The sequence below is a fragment of the Protopterus annectens genome, chromosome 13.part0, assembly GCF_019279795.1.
Source record: "Protopterus annectens isolate FY-2018-M chromosome 13.part0, PAN1.0, whole genome shotgun sequence".
Taxonomy (NCBI): Eukaryota; Metazoa; Chordata; order Ceratodontiformes; family Protopteridae; genus Protopterus; species Protopterus annectens.
Genome location: NC_056747.1, coordinates 1,328,526,567 through 1,328,542,374, shown reverse-complemented (window position 1 = coordinate 1,328,542,374; position 15,808 = coordinate 1,328,526,567). Strand labels below are relative to the sequence as shown.

The window sequence follows — 15,808 nt, the reverse complement described above, 5'->3', positions numbered from 1 at the left end:
CCATTAACTTAATATGCTCCTACATACCCCCCAGGCAGCAATATTAACATCATAGAAAGTATTCTCAGCTGGCTGTCTACATCCTTCCCTCAAGAAACAATAGTACTTGGTGATTTTAATATAGATTGGTACTCCTGTACCACACTAAATACACCAACCCAAATAAACCTTTACGGCTTCTCTCAAACTATTACCACCCCCACTAGAATCCATAAACCCACCAAAAAAGAAAGTATATTAGACTGGATCTTAATAAATTGTCACCCTGTCTCCTACAAAGTAGGTGTCCTTCCTGATGATATTAGTGACCACTCACTAACCTACATATCCAGACAAAAGACCTATATTCCAAATGAACCAACCTTTAAAAACACCTGCAACAAAAAGAAATTTAATCCAGCCAATTTTCAGGCTGAGCTGCTAGCCTGTGACTGGTCACCCTTAAAGCACCTGCCAATTGACGAAGCAGTATCCCACTTTAACACCAAATTTCTACAGATTTTAGAATTCCATGCCCCCTCACGTTCCATAAGAACTAGATGCAAAGCAGCCCCATGGCTCACTAAAGAAACCAGACAACAAATCCTACAAAGAAACAAAATCTGGTCCAAATGGAGACACACTAAATACCCTATTGATCAGCAGCATTTCAGACAACTTAGAAATGCCACCAAAAAATCAATATTACAGGATAAAAAGAACTATTTCTTCAAGCTACAACAAAATCACCATAGTCAACCCCAAAGATTCTGGTCTAGCATAAATAAACTCTTACATCCAGGACACTCCAAAACTCCTACCCCATCTACTCTCTCCCACAACTCTCCCAAGGAGATTGCTGATGCTTTCAACTGCTTTTTTACTGAAACTGTCCAATCTCTAGCTAACTCCCTACCACCTCTCAACCCCACCCTACCCCCCCACTACCTTACCACCTACATTTCACTTAAAACCTATTCCTACAGCCCTCATCTATAGACTACTTCATAAACTCAAACCCTGTACAGCTTCAGCTGATCTCCTACCACCTGAATACCTTCAAATTGCTGGTAAACCTCTTGCCTACCCAATCTCTATTCTAATTAATAGAACCATAACTGAAGGCTCTGTCCCTTCATTATGGAAAATCTCTCACATACTCCCAACTTCATAAAGGAGGGAACTCAACTGAACTCTCCAACTTTCGACCTATTGCACTGCTATCTCCACTAGCCAAAATTATGGAAAAATGTATCCACAAACAATTTCTAGACCACATTCTCCAATATAACCTTCTAGCTGACTGTCAACATGGTTTCAGACCATTCCACAGTACCACCACTGCTCTCCTATCCTTCACAGACTGCATTAATAAACAATGTAACAATAACATGCTCTCCTCTGCTCTGTTCATTGATCTTTCTAAAGCTTTTGATATGGTCAACCATCAATTACTACTTAACATACTCAACTCTTTCTCTCTTGACACACTAGCATTCCAATGGTTCAAATCCTACATGCATAATAGGCAACAGGCTGCCCTCTGGGATAATAACTTATCCAAACATCTCCCAATTACTTTGGGTGTCCCACAAGGCTCTATCCTGGGACCTCTACTCTTCTCCATTTTCATTAACAACCTTTCTACTAATCTTCCTCTACCCACCTGCATACAATACGCAGATGACTCCACTCTCATCTGTAAAGCAACCACTTCATCTGAGCTCCATGATATCACCCAATCAGTTTTCAACCAAGTAGAAAATTGGTTCCAAGCACATCACCTCCTCCTCAATGCCAAAAAAACCAAACTATTACTATTTACACCAACTAACAAATCCACCCCATTAAACTTCTCTATTACCTCCATTGATGGGACAATCACAGCTCCCGACACAACTACAAAACTCTTAGGTGTACTGATTGACCACAACCTCAACTTTGACACTCACATTAATGCCATCATCAAAACTGTAAACAAAAAACTGGGATCCTTGTATAGGATAAAACCTTTTCTTACCCCTGAAGCCAGAACTACTGTTTCCCAAACCCATCTGAGCTCCACTCTCTTCTATGCCTCCCCAATTTTCACTAATCTTTCCAAAAGCAACCTAAACAAATTGTCCACTTCATATAACAACATTGCCAGGTTTGCTACTGGGTCCTCATTCAGAACACATCACTGTCTAAACCTAAAACGTCTAGGATGGCTTGAACTAAATAACCAACTAAAATTTCAACAACTCTCTATCACACATAAAATTCTATACCAGCCTACTAATACTCCTATTCTCACTAGCCTCATCTCCCCCTATACAAACCTTTCAAACCTGCGTTCAGCAAATAAACTACTAGTTACAACCCAGAAATCCCACAACAAGGCAGGATATTCTCTCTTCACAAACTCTGTGGGGACAATTTGGAACAAACTTCCCACAAAACTGACATCTTTCTCATCATTACCTCTCTTTAAAAATCAACTAAAAAGTCACTTAAAAGCACAATGGCTTTGTCCTTGCACAAACCCCGACTAACCCCCCTTACCACCATAACCTTTTCTATACATCTCCTCCTCAACCACCTTTAATCTATGTAAACATATGTTATCTCATATATACAGTATGACAAAAAAAAAAATCTCTATTATTCCTTGTTTGAAAAGACATTTTATCTTTTCTCCCTGTTTCAATCTTATTCGCATTTGTGTATTACATGTATTAACTTACTCTGTTTTATAAATGTTATCTTATTATGCCTATTTCTGTGCAAACTTGTAAAAACCACTGGAGCTTTTCTCCCTGGGCCTCCACTGAAAATGGACATAATTCCAGCTGGACTAGTCCGGTCAACAAATGTAAAATAAAAATAAATAAATAAACGTAAGCATGGGCCTGTGAGAAGAAGCATTTATAAGCAGGGGCCTGGGAGATGAGACATTTACAGGCTGCCTGTGTCCAATAAAGACACTGGTGCCAAAACAGGGATGAATTTCCTGTTCCCCATTCAAATTGTCCAAGAAACACTTGAATTGGGTTAGGGAGGAACTTTGTTTCACATGGATGGGGAGCCCGTTCCAGAGAGGAAGTCATTTCTGGGATAAATGCCTGTCTCGCGTTCAGGTCCTATTTATATCATAGGCAAAATTTAAGTCTTTAGAATCAGTAATTCTGGTGCTGTTTGTTTTGTGGACATGCAGGGGTCTGACAATTCCTTGTATGCCAGGACATGCAGGGGTCTGACAATTCCTTGTATGCCAGGCACAGATCTCCGCTCAACAGCCTGTAGGACACAGAATACAGCAATAAAGCTTTTAGGTGGTTTGCACACGACATGTTAATTACACCTTGTATTCTTTTAGTGAGGAACCTGTGTGAACGTTTCAATTGTTGGATGTGTCTGGTTAGGTTCATATCAAAAAGGGCATAATACTCAATGACAGGTCTGATGAATGTCGAATACAATGGAACAATTACCTCCTTGGACCTAGATGCCATACTTTTAGTTTATAAACTGCACAATATAGAAATGATTTCCTCACTACTGTAGACACATGACCATCAACAGCTAGATTACTGTCTGTGCCCCCACGTTCCCGACTACTGGGTGAGCTCTTGTGGTGCATTGCCAATATGATAGTTACCAGGGATGGATGACTTCCCCAGGGAAACTACTGTGTATTTCTTGGCATCTACTTTTAGTCCATGGCTCTGACACCTGTTATTTGCCTGTCAGCCCTTCCTGATGAACATTCGTGGCAGTGGAGGATTCTATGACTGCTCCTAATTTGCAATTATCTGCAAATGTAGTCAATCAAAGGGCAGTGACATTGGCCTTGACTTAGAAAAATAAATGTCAAAAATGAGATGCCACAGGACTGATCCCCGAGGGACTCTGCTTGTGACTGGCTTCTTGTAGAGGTAGACTCCCCATTTCAAACTTCCTAGATCCTGTCTGTAAGCCAGCTGGCTATCCATTAGGTGGCATAAGGATTTTTACCTAACCTGTTGAGTTTGTCAACAATGCCAGAGTGGAGTACTGTGTCAAATGCCTTGGTCAGGTCAAGGTAGGCAATGTGAACCATTCTGCCCTCATCCATTGTTTTGGTGTTTGGTGACCTTCTCAAAGAAGTCCACCAGCTTCAGTGGGCATGACCTGCCCTTGACGAAACCGAATTGGGTTGAGTCCAGTGTCTGAAGGTTTCCTATCTCACTACTGATCATTTCCATGGCCTTGCGAGAAAGACTAGTGATACTTACAGTTCTGTAGTTTCCATGGTCTGTAAATGATGCAACTTTGTGTAGAGGGATGAGTGTTGCTGTTCTCCATTCGTGAGGCACAAAGCCTGTTTGGAAGCTACAGTTAAATAGGTTCATAGGGTCATACTAGGCTATCTGCCCTAGGGCATTTATAAGCCTAGCCAAAGTGTGTTTGGCTTTCGCCACCCATTTTAAATGGATTTTGCTATGCCCTTTTTCGAGGTTAGTATAATGTGCCTCTGTCTAACAGTGACACAGAAGTGATACCCAGGGTAAACCTACGATCTCCCATCCACTTATCAAGATTCCTCTTGAAGAGAGTCAATGAGGGACTCTGCCTAACCTGGACTGGGATTTTATTCCAGAGTGAAGGGAGCCTCTGGGTTATGAATCTGTCCCTCCAGCATGTCCTATTTATTTCAGTGCTGAGGTTCAAGTCTCTCGAGCGCATAGCTCGATGGGATTTGGATTTTCTGAGGTGCAGCATGTCCATTAATTCCGGGTTGGACAAGGCTTTATACGTCAGGCACAGATCGCCTCTGAGCAGGCGGTATGCCACTGAGTAGAGCTGGAGTTTCTTTAACCAGGCAGCATATGGCATCTGTTTGACCCCTTTGATCCTCTTGGTGAGGTACTTTTGAGGTCTTTCCAGTTGCTGCAGGTGTCTGGTAAGGTACATCCCGAAAGGGGCATTGTACTATGGGCCTGATGAGGGATGAGTAAAGAGGCACGATGACCTCCCCTGATCTACATGTGAATCCCTTTCATGATTAGGTGGGCTATATAAAATGTTTTTCTAACCACTTTGGCCACGTGGTTTTCAAATGAGAGATTGCTATCAACTTGGGTCCCCAGGTCCCCAATTACTTCTTCTGTACTTAATGGATTACCACCTATGTGGTAATTTGTGGGCACTTTGTTTTTGCCAAAGGGGATGACTATACACTTTTTGGCGTTTAGCTTGAGGCCATGGCTCTGGCACCAGTTGTCTGTTTCTATGACGTCCTTTTGTAGGATGCTTGTGTCAGCTGGAGAGTCGATTATGGTGCCTAGTTTGCAGTCATCTGCAAACTTGGTCAGCCACAGTCCTTCCGTGTTGGCCTGTACCTCCGAGAAATATATACCGAACAAGAGAGGTCCCAGGACTGAGCCTTGTGGGATGCCACTTGTAACTGGTTTGGAGTCTGACATGGCTCCAGCAATTCTAACCATGTGGGTTCTTGTCCATGAGCCAGTTTGCAACCCATCTAGTGACATAGGGGTTTATATTTAAGCTGGTGAGCTTATCTATAATGCCCGAGTGGGGTATTGTATCGAAGGCTTTTGAGAGGTCCAGGTAGGCTGTGTGGATCACCTTCCCCTCGTCAATGGCCTTGGTGACTGTTTCAAAGAAATCGACCAGGTTTAAGAGGCAGGATCTGCCCTTAACAAAGCTAAACTGGGTAGGATCCAGTGTCTGTAGGTCCCCAATATCTTTATTTATGAGGTCCATGATGATCCTTTCCATAGCTTTGCAGACCAAGCTAGTCAGGCTTATGGGGCGATAGTTTCCAGGATCCGTTGAGGCACCACCTTTGTGGAGAGGGACCACTGTTGCTGTATGCCACTCTTTGGGTACATATCCTGTAGTAAGGCCGATACAGAACAGTAGTTTTATGTTTGGGTTTAGCTCTTCTTGGAGTTCATGTAGGACACAGCCCGGGACACTGTCTGGTCCCATTGATGCTGTGTGTTTTGCTTTGGAGACGGCGGCTCTTACCTGAGCATCTGAGATGTCAGGGGGGCAGCACTCTGCTGGGATAGATATTTGCCCTTTTGGTGGGGAGGGGGGGGGGGAACCTGTCAGCTAGGATGTTGGCAAGGTCTGTGGGTTCGGTGTATTTTTTGTCCTTTTGGAGTAATTCTGAGCATATCTGGGAATTCCCACCCAGGTTCCTAACATAACTAAAGAAAGCCTTGTGATTATCCTTAGTGTCCTGTGCAATTTTTCTCTCGAAGATGGCCTTAGACGATTTTATGAGTGCCCATAGTTTTTTGCTAATACTAATCAGAGATGCCTTCCCTTTTTGGGATTTTGCTCTATCATGTAGTAGCTTCCTCCTTCTATTGTATAGTTTGTTTATGGCTGGGGTCCACCAGACAGGACGCCTGCCTTTGGAGGATTGGGTCTTGGTTTTATTTGGGATTGCATGATCCATGCATTCCTGAAGGTGTTCATAGAATGCATTTATAAAGGATTCTGCGGTCCGGGCCGTATTTTCCACAGGCCCGGGGGCTTTGAAGGATTCCACCTCAGTTATGAGGAGTGTGAAATTTGCTTTAGAGAAGTTTTTCACTGTGGTTTTCTGGGCAGGGGCTGGGGTCAGGATATGAATATCCAGTGAGATTAGTTTATGGTCTGATCTTACCAGTGAGGGATACACTTCTGGTCTGGAGCATAGAGCCCCCATGTTGGTGATGATCAGGTCCAGTATGTTTTCCCCTCTTGTGGGAGTGGTAACAAGTTGTTCCATAGCATTTGAGTTTATAAATTCTAGGAACCTTTGGGCTAGGGTGTTGGAGCTAGAGTAATGCTCCCAGTCTATGTTTGGGTAGCTGAAGTCGCCCAATATAATGGTGTTTGGAGAGACCTTCATATTTTCCAGTGTTCTCAGGAAGGCCGAGTGGGGTTCCTGGGTTTGGGAGGGTGGTCTGTAGCAGGCTATAAACTGGAAGGCAGTTTTACCCACTGTTAGTTGCACATGGATAGTCTCTGATGCTTCGTGCTGTGCCACCAACCTGGAGGTGTGGGTATCTTTCACGAATATTGATACTCCCCCTCCTTTTGTGGTTTGGTCCAAGTTTTGGGGCCGGAAAGCATGGTATGAGGTAAAACCTGGTAGTGCTGGAGTGCTCAGGGGAGCCTTGAACCAGGTTTCTGTTACTGCACAGATAGCGATGTTCTCCAAGCTAAGGAGAGTTTTGAGTGCGTGCATCTTGAGGTTTAGACTTCTGGCATTGAGTAGCATTACTCTTAGTTTCTTATCCCTTGTGATACCTATGGAGGTGGGTTTGTCTTTTGAACCTTGCCTAAAAAAGGCACTATGGGGGTGGCAAGAGCCTTTGCCAATATCCGAAAGCCCAGGGGTGACAGGTGCAAGCCGTCCCTAGCGAAGCATCATGGCTCGTCGAGCATGTTATCCCAGGCTGACAGGCATTGGATCCCCTTTGAATGACACCAATACTTAAGCCAATTGTTGAAATTGATCATCGACTTCATATTGTGGCATCATTCTTGGTGAGGGTAAGATGCTACTCAAGGTCAGGGTCATACCGGCCTGGGCTACATGCTCAGAGAGCTCCTCTATGTCTCTTTTCATGTAGTCCAGGGAGGTACGTCACAGGTCATTCACACCAGCATGGACAATGACTGAGTCATATTTGTACTTGCCTTGGAGTGACCTGAGTGCTTGTGTTATGTGGCGGATCCTAGCGCCCGACAGGCAGCTCACCGTGACCTTCTCCTTGTTCAGCCTGGTGAGCGGGATGTCAGTGTGCCTGACGATAGAGTCACCTATTACAAGTGTATCAGGTGTGTTGTTTAGCCTTAAGGGCTGTGACTGTTCGGCACACTGGCTTTGTGAGCTATGTGTTGCACGTGTTTTGTTTTGGGGTAGCAGTTGCTTTGGTGTCTGCTTTGGAGGTCTCTGCTGCTTAGGCAGATTTTTATTTAGAGCCTCCGAGTATGTTTTTGTTTGTTTATGTGTTTGGTTTGCTGTCGTGGTAGGTCTATGTGAGACTGGAATTGTAGTGAGTGTGGTTTCTTTCTCCGCCTGACTGGTTACACCAGTACAGAATTGAGAGAGCTTAGCCTCCAGTTTGGATATATGGTTGCATCTCTCATGTGTTGGAATTTGTTGGAAGGAGGAGAGGGTTGTCTGTGTACATGAGGCAGTTGTAACATTGCCTCAAGATTCCCAGATTCACCAGCTGGACCGGAGAGGAGATGGACATGCTAGAATAGTATTGGGAATTCCTGTATAATTGAAAAAAAGGGCCAATGGGGAACAAGGTACTCAAGGGGAGTTTGTGAGGGTGTAGTGCTTTTAATTTTTTTGGTGATGACTTGTATAATTGCTTTAGTGAGCAAGTGCCAAGCTTTAGAGTAGTAATAGGGTGTTTATTATGAGAACTAGATCAGTTCTAAGGGAAAAAGTGAACAGCAGACTTTGTGGAGCCGAGAATGGTTTAAACCCAATTAAGTGAAGCTGCCCGATGCTGCGCTATACGCAAAATAGCGCAAAGCGGGTTTTATACAGGGGGACTTGAAAGAACTAGAAATTGGCCGAAAACGGCTAATAGACTTTCAGATTATTGTGCTGGGAACACTCCTCCAGGGATAGATAGGCTGCTCTAAGCACCCCACTGCCACTGGTGAACAAAGAAGCCTCCCTTTATATAAGAAAGAAAATGGGCAACACAGGAACTTTCCAAAAGTCCAGAATACAGCAAAGCCTGTATTTGGACTACTCTAGGTCAGGAAAGATGGGAAACTAGGATAATTATTTTGTTTTTTTTTCTTTTTTTGCAACAAACAGCAGGAAAATGCAATAAATATGTAACACAGGCTAGCGCACTTGAGTGTGTCTATGTGTAAATAGCAATTCCTGAAGGTCCAATAGGTCATGTTTCATGCCATTTAGAAGGCATCTTTGGATAATGTCCGGGTCCACTGATGCAATTTTCTTGGCCTTCAATCGAGCTCCAAGAACCTGCTCCCTAGTGATAGCGGGGGTTGGTTATATTTCATGGTATTTTCTGAAGGGAGGTTGAGGGAGAGACAGGGGTAAAGCTGAAGGTGAACTTGTCGGCCAGTAGGTTTGCTGCATCTTCTGGCTCAGTATAGTTGACTCAATTAACAATGAGCTCTGCACACAACTGTGCATTACCTTTGAGGTTGCGGCCATAGCTAAAGAATGCCTTGTGGTTGCCCTTGGCCTGGTAGGCCAAATTTACCTCAAATTTGGCTTCGGCAGATTTTATCTGTCCTCTGAGCTGTTTGTTTACTTTGACAATAGTGCTTTTATCCTCCTGGGTGCTGCACCTCCTAATTTTTGCCATGTTTTTTGCATCATCTCTTAATATTTGCACAGTTGCCTTTGCATATGCAAAGTATGAAGAATCTGTTTTCACTTGTTTTCTGGTTCTGGATAAAAGGGAGATTGACGGCTTGATTCAAAGTGACCTCGGAGAGCACCTTAGGCATTATTGTGTGGTTAAGTCCACAGAGTGACCCCATCTCTATGGAAAACCAGATAGGGTTTCCCCACCATGACATCCAGCAACTCAGATACTTGCCTTGGGGGAAAAAAAATATGTCCTATTTATTTCAGTGCTGAGGTTCAAGTCTCGGCGCATAGCTCGATGGGATTTGGATTTTCTGAGGTGCAGCATGTCCATTAATTCCGGGTTGGACAAGGCTTTATACGTCAGGCACAGATCGCCTCTGAGCAGGCGGTATTCCACTGAGTAGAGCTGGAGTTTCTTTAACCAGGCAGCATATGGCATCTGTTTGACCCCTTTGATCCTCTTGGTGAGGTACTTTTGGGCTCTTTCCAGTTGCTGCAGGTGTCTGGTAAGGTACATCCCAAAAGGGGCATTGTACTATGGGCCTGATGAGGGATGGGTAAAGAGGCACGATGACCTCCCCTGATCTACATGTGAATCCCTTTCATGATTAGATGGGCTATATAAAATGTTTTTCTAACCACTTTGGCCACGTGGTTTTCAAATGAGATTGCTATCAACTTGGGTCCCCAGGTCCCCAATTACTTCTTCTGTGTAATGGATTACCACCTATGTGGTAATTTGTGGGCACTTTGTTTTGCCAAAGGGATGACTATACACTTTTTGGCGTTTAGCTTGAGGCCATGGCTCTGGCACCAGTTGTCTGTTTCTATGACGTCCTTTTGTAGGATGCTTGTGTCAGCTGAAGAGTCGATTATGGTGCCTAGTTTGCAGTCATCTGCGAACTTGGTCAGCCACAGTCCTTCCGTGTTGGCCTGTACCTCCGAGAAATATATACCGAACAAGAGAGGTCCCAGGACTGAGCCTTGTGGGATGCCACTTGTAACTGGTTTGGAGTCTGACATGGCTCCAGCAATTCTAACCATGTGGGTTCTTGTCCTTGAGCCAGTTTGCAACCCATCTAGTGACATAGGGGTTTATATTTAAGCTGGTGAGCTTATCTATAATGCCAGAGTGGGGTATTGTATCGAAGGCTTTTGAGAGGTCCAGGTAGGCTGTGTGGACCACCTTCCCCTAGTCAATGGCCTTGGTGACTGTTTCAAAGAAATCGACCAGGTTTAAGAGGCAGGATCTGCCCTTAACAAAGCCAAACTGGGTAGGATCCAGTGTCTGTAGGTCCCCAATATCTTTATTTATGAGGTCCATCATGATCCTTTCCATAGCTTTGCAGACCAAGCTAGTCAGGCTTATGGGGCGATAGTTTCCAGGATCCGTTGAGGCACCACCTTTGTGGAGAGGGACCACTGTTGCTGTACGCCACTCTTTGGGTACATATCCTGTAGTAAGGCCGATACAGAACAGTAGTTTTATGTTTGGGTTTAGCTCTTCTTGGAGTTCATGTAGGACACAGCCGGGACACTGTCTGGTCCCATTGATGCTGTGTTTTTTGCTTTGGAGACGGCGGCTCTTACCTGAGCATCTGAGATGTCAGGGGGGCAGCACTCTGCTGGGATAGATATTTGCCCTTTTGGTGGGGAGGGAGGGGGGGAGAACCTGTCAGCTAGGATGTTGGCAAGGTCTGTGGGTTCGGTGTATTTTTTGTCCTTTTGGAGTAATTCTGAGCATATCTGGGAATTCCCACCCAGGTTCCTAACATAACTAAAGAAAGCCTTGTGATTATCCTTAGTGTCCTGTGCAATTTTTCTCTCGAAGCTGGCCTTAGACGATTTTATGAGTGCCCATAGTTTTTTGCTAATACTAATCAGAGATGCCTTCCCTTTTTGGGATTTTGCTCTATCATGTAGTAGCTTCCTCCTTCTATTGTATAGTTTGTTTATGGCTGGGGTCCACCAGACAGGGCGCCTGCCTTTGGAGGATTGGGTCTTGGTTTTATTTGGGATTGCATGATCCATGCATTCCTGAAGGTGTTCATAGAATGCATTTATAAAGGATTCTGCGGTCCGGGCCGTATTTTCCACAGGCCCGGGGGCTTTGAAGGATTCCACCTCAGTTATGAGGAGTGTGAAATTTGCTTTAGAGAAGTTTTTCACTGTGGTTTTCTGGGCAGGGGCTGGGGTCAGGATATGAATATCCAGTGAGATTAGTTTATGGTCTGATCTTACCAGTGAGGGATACACTTCTGGTCTGGAGCATAGAGCCCCCATGTTGGTGATGATCAGGTCCAGTATGTTTTCCCTCTTGTGGGAGTGGTAACAAGTTGTTCCATAGCATTTGAGTTTATAAATTCTAGGAACCTTTGGGCTAGGGTGTTGGAGCTAGAGTAATGCTCCCAGTCTATGTTTGGGTAGTTGAAGTCGCCCAATATAGTGGTGTTTGGAGAGACCTTCATATTTTCCAGTGTTCTCAGGAAGGCTGAGTGGGGTTCCTGGGTTTGGGAGGGTGGTCTGTAGCAGGCTATAAACTGGAAGGCAGTTTTACCCACTGTTAGTTGCACATGGATAGTCTCTGATGCTTCGTGCTGTGCCACCAACCTGGAGGTGTGGGTATCTTTGACGAATATTGATACTCCCCCTCCTTTTGTGGTTTGGTCCAAGTTTTGGGGCCGGAAAGCATGGTATGAGGTAAATCCTGGTAGTGCTTGAGTGCTCAGGGGAGCCTTGAACCTATTTTCTGTTACTGCACAGATATCGATGTTCTCCAAGCTAAGGAGATTTTTGAGTGCGTGCATCTTGAGGTTTAGACTTCTGGCATTGAGTAGCATTACTCTTAGTTTCTTATCCCTTGTGATACCTATGGAGGTGGGTTTGTCTTTTGAACCTTGCCTAAAAAAGGCACTATGGGGGTGGCAAGAGCCTTTGCCAATATCCGAAAGCCCAGGGGTGACAGGTGCAAGCCGTCCCTAGTGAAGCATCATGGCTCTTCGAGCATGTTATCCCAGGCTGACAGGCATTGGATCCCCTTTGAATGACACCAATACTTAAGCCAACTGTTGAAATTGATCATCGACTTCATACTGTGGCATCATTCTTGGTGAGGGTAAGATGCTACTCAAGGTCAGGGTCATACCGGCCTGGGCTACATGCTCAGAGAGCTCCTCTATGTCTCTTTTCATGTAGTCCAGGGAGGTACGTCACAGGTCATTCACACCAGCATGGACAATGACTGAGTCATATTTGCCTTGGAGTGACCTGAGTGCTTGTGTTATGTGGCGGATCCTAGCGCCCGACAGGCAGCTCACCGTGACCTTCTCCTTGTTCAGCCTGGTGAGCGGGATGTCAGTGTGCCTGACGATAGAGTCACCTATTACAAGTGCATCAGGTGTGTTGTTTAGCCTTAAGGGCTGTGACTGTTCGGCACACTGGCTTTGTGAGCTATGTGTTGCACGTGTTTTGTTTTGGGGTAGCAGTTGCTTTGGTGTCTGCTTTGGAGGTCTCTGCTGCTTAGGCAGATTTTTATTTAGAGCCTCCATGTATGTTTTTGTTTGTTTATGTGTTTGGTTTGCTGTCGTGGTAGGTCTATGTGAGACTGGAATTGTAGTGAGTGTGGTTTCTTTCTCCTCCTGACTGGTTACACCAGTACAGAATTGAGAGAGCTTAGCCTCCAGTTTGGCTATATGGTTGCATCTCTCACATGTGTTGGAATTTGTTGGGAGGAGGAGAGGGTTGTCTGTGTACATGAGGCAGTTGTAACATTGCCTCAAGATTCCCAGATTCACCAGCTGGACCGGAGAGGAGATTGACAACTGACCTTTGGACATGCTAGAATAGTATTGGGAATTCCTGTATAATTGAAAAAAAGGGCCAATGGGGAACAAGGTACTCAAGGGGAGTTTGTGAGGGTGTAGTGCTTTTAATTTTTTAGTGCTGACTTATATAATTGCTTTAGTGAGCAAGTGCCAGGCTTTAGAGTACTAATAGGGTGTTTATTATGAGAACTAGATCAGTTCTAAGGGAAAAAGTGAACAGCAGACTTTGTGGAGCCGAGAATGGTTTAAACCCAATTAAGCGAAGCTGCCCGATGCTGCGCTATACGCAAAATAGCGGAAAGCCGCTCCAAAGCAGGTTTTATACAGGGGGACTTGAAAGAGCTAGAAATTGGCCGAAAACGGCTAATAGACTTTCAGATTATTGTGCTGGGAACACTCCTCCAGGGATAGATAGGCTGCTCTAAGCACCCCACTGCCACTGGTGAACAAAGAAGCCTCCCTTTATATAAGAAAGGAAATGGGCAACACAGGAACTTTCCAAAAGTCCAGAATACAGCAAAGCCTGTATTTGGACTACTCTAGGTCAGGAAAGACAGGAAACTAGGATAATTATTTTGTTTTTTTTTCTTTTTTGCAACAAACAGCAGGAAAATGCAATAAATATGTAACACAGGCTAGCGCACTTGAGTGTGTCTATGTGTAAATAGCAATTCCAGAAGGTCCAATAGGTCATGTTTCATGCCATTTAGAAGGCATCTTTGGATAATGTCCGGGTCCACTGATGCAATTTTCTTGGCCTTCAATCGAGCTCCAAGAACCTGCTCCCTAGTGATAGCGGGGGTTGGTTATATTTCATGGTATTTTCTGAAGGGAGGTTGAGGGAGAGACAGGGGTAAAGCTGAAGGTGAACTTGTCGGCCAGTAGGTTTGCTGTATCTTCTGGCTCAGTATAGTTGACTCAATTAACAATGAGCTCTGCACACAACTGTGCATTACCTTTGAGGTTGCGGCCATAGCTAAAGAATGCCTTGTGGTTGTCCTTGGCCTGGTAGGCCAAATTTACCTCAAATTTGGCTTTGGCAGATTTTATCTGTCCTCTGAGCTGTTTGTTTACTTTGACAATAGTGCTTTTATCCTCCTGGGTGCTACACCTCCTAATTTTTGCCATGTTTTTTGCATCATCTCTTAATATTTGCACAGTTGCCTGTGCATATGCAAAGTATGAAGAATCTGTTTTCACTTGTTTTCTGGTTCTGGATAAAAGGGAGATTGACGGCTTGATTCAAAGTGAACCTGCAACACAGCCTAGGATGACTCTTACTTATCCATAGGTACCAGAAAAAGGCAAGCAAGGCTCTAAAAGTGGAGGGAGATACTCTTCCTCAAGCCACCACCCTCATAAAAAGTAGGAAGCAAATCAAGACCACTGGCAGCCTCCCTGAATTGAGGAATTCTATCTTTCCTAACACCGTGAAACTCCAAATTAAATGAATGCTTCCCAGCTGATGGTGGTCAGATGACTGTTGACTAGACCGCTGTTGTCACTGCTTGCTCATCTGGGATCGACTGAACCAGGGTAACCCACTGTCTTCTTTGCACCCACAGTCAAACACACATGCACACAATCTAGGAGTCCAGGCATGGGCCAACACCAGGGGAGCAAAAAGATGGAAAGGCACACAAAAGGGAACTAAAACTGACATCAGAGTTCAGGCTGACGACAGACCAGAGTGTCTTGGCAAAACAAACTAGTATCAGAAAATTAGTCCTATGTCTTGAAATTCTGAAGCAAATACCTGAGAAACAGAATCTGCCCTAGGGAATGGGCTAGGAAGCAAATCCATTAGGATTTGAACAGAATATGGGAACTGGGAAAAGAAATCTCCTTCTTTGAAGTGCTTGTTTTAACAATGCACCCCTTCTTCTTGGCCTTTCTACCTCTGTTAAAGTTTGTGATACAATAACATCTTCTAAGGCTACATGACATCTGTGACATATAATCGTGTTGAAGTGGCTACCAAGAGAGCATGTAGAAATACTGTACCTGGGATCAAGAAAAACAGCATCAGCAGGACCAGTTCATGGACAGCGTTTGCATTCTTACAAGGACACTTAACTTGTGAAGTCAGGACTTGTATAACTCATGAGAAAGTGATGGATATATTTTGTAAAATAAGAAGTGGAGAGGTTAAAACACAGAACAGATCAGGGGGCTGCTGATGCAGTGAAGGGGGCAGTCTCAGGACAAATGAAAAATTCCAAGAATGTCAGAATATGTTCTACAAGTATCCCTGCTGCCAGTAAACTTTAAATCAGAAAGATGTTATTCTTTTTGCATTTAATGTTGAAAGAACTCCACAAAAACTTACATCAGAGTGTACCAGCAATCAGTCAGCTTCAGGCGTTATTTTATTATACCTGCCCTGAATCAGGTACCCTAACTTTGGGAGTTTAACTTAGAAAGTTCACACTGTATGAAATTTCAGCTATATACACACACCTTATTTTTGATTAATACAGACTTGTAAGGGAGGAGTGATGGTTCCTCCGCACAAATGGCCTCTCTTATTCCAACTAGCTAAGCATGGATTACGTGTGCATCAGAACCCACCCACACACACTTTACACAATAAAAAGAATATGGCTAGCAAGTAAGGCTACCCATCCATAGCAAGTAAAGC

General features: G+C 44.2%; 1 protein-coding gene across 1 annotated transcript in view; it reads right to left on the bottom strand.

Moving 5' to 3' along the window:
* The window catches only part of MRPL45 (mitochondrial ribosomal protein L45), a 435,766-nt gene that overhangs the window by 301,746 nt on the left and 118,212 nt on the right, over positions 1-15,808 (bottom strand). The gene's annotated exons all lie outside the window — the stretch shown is intronic.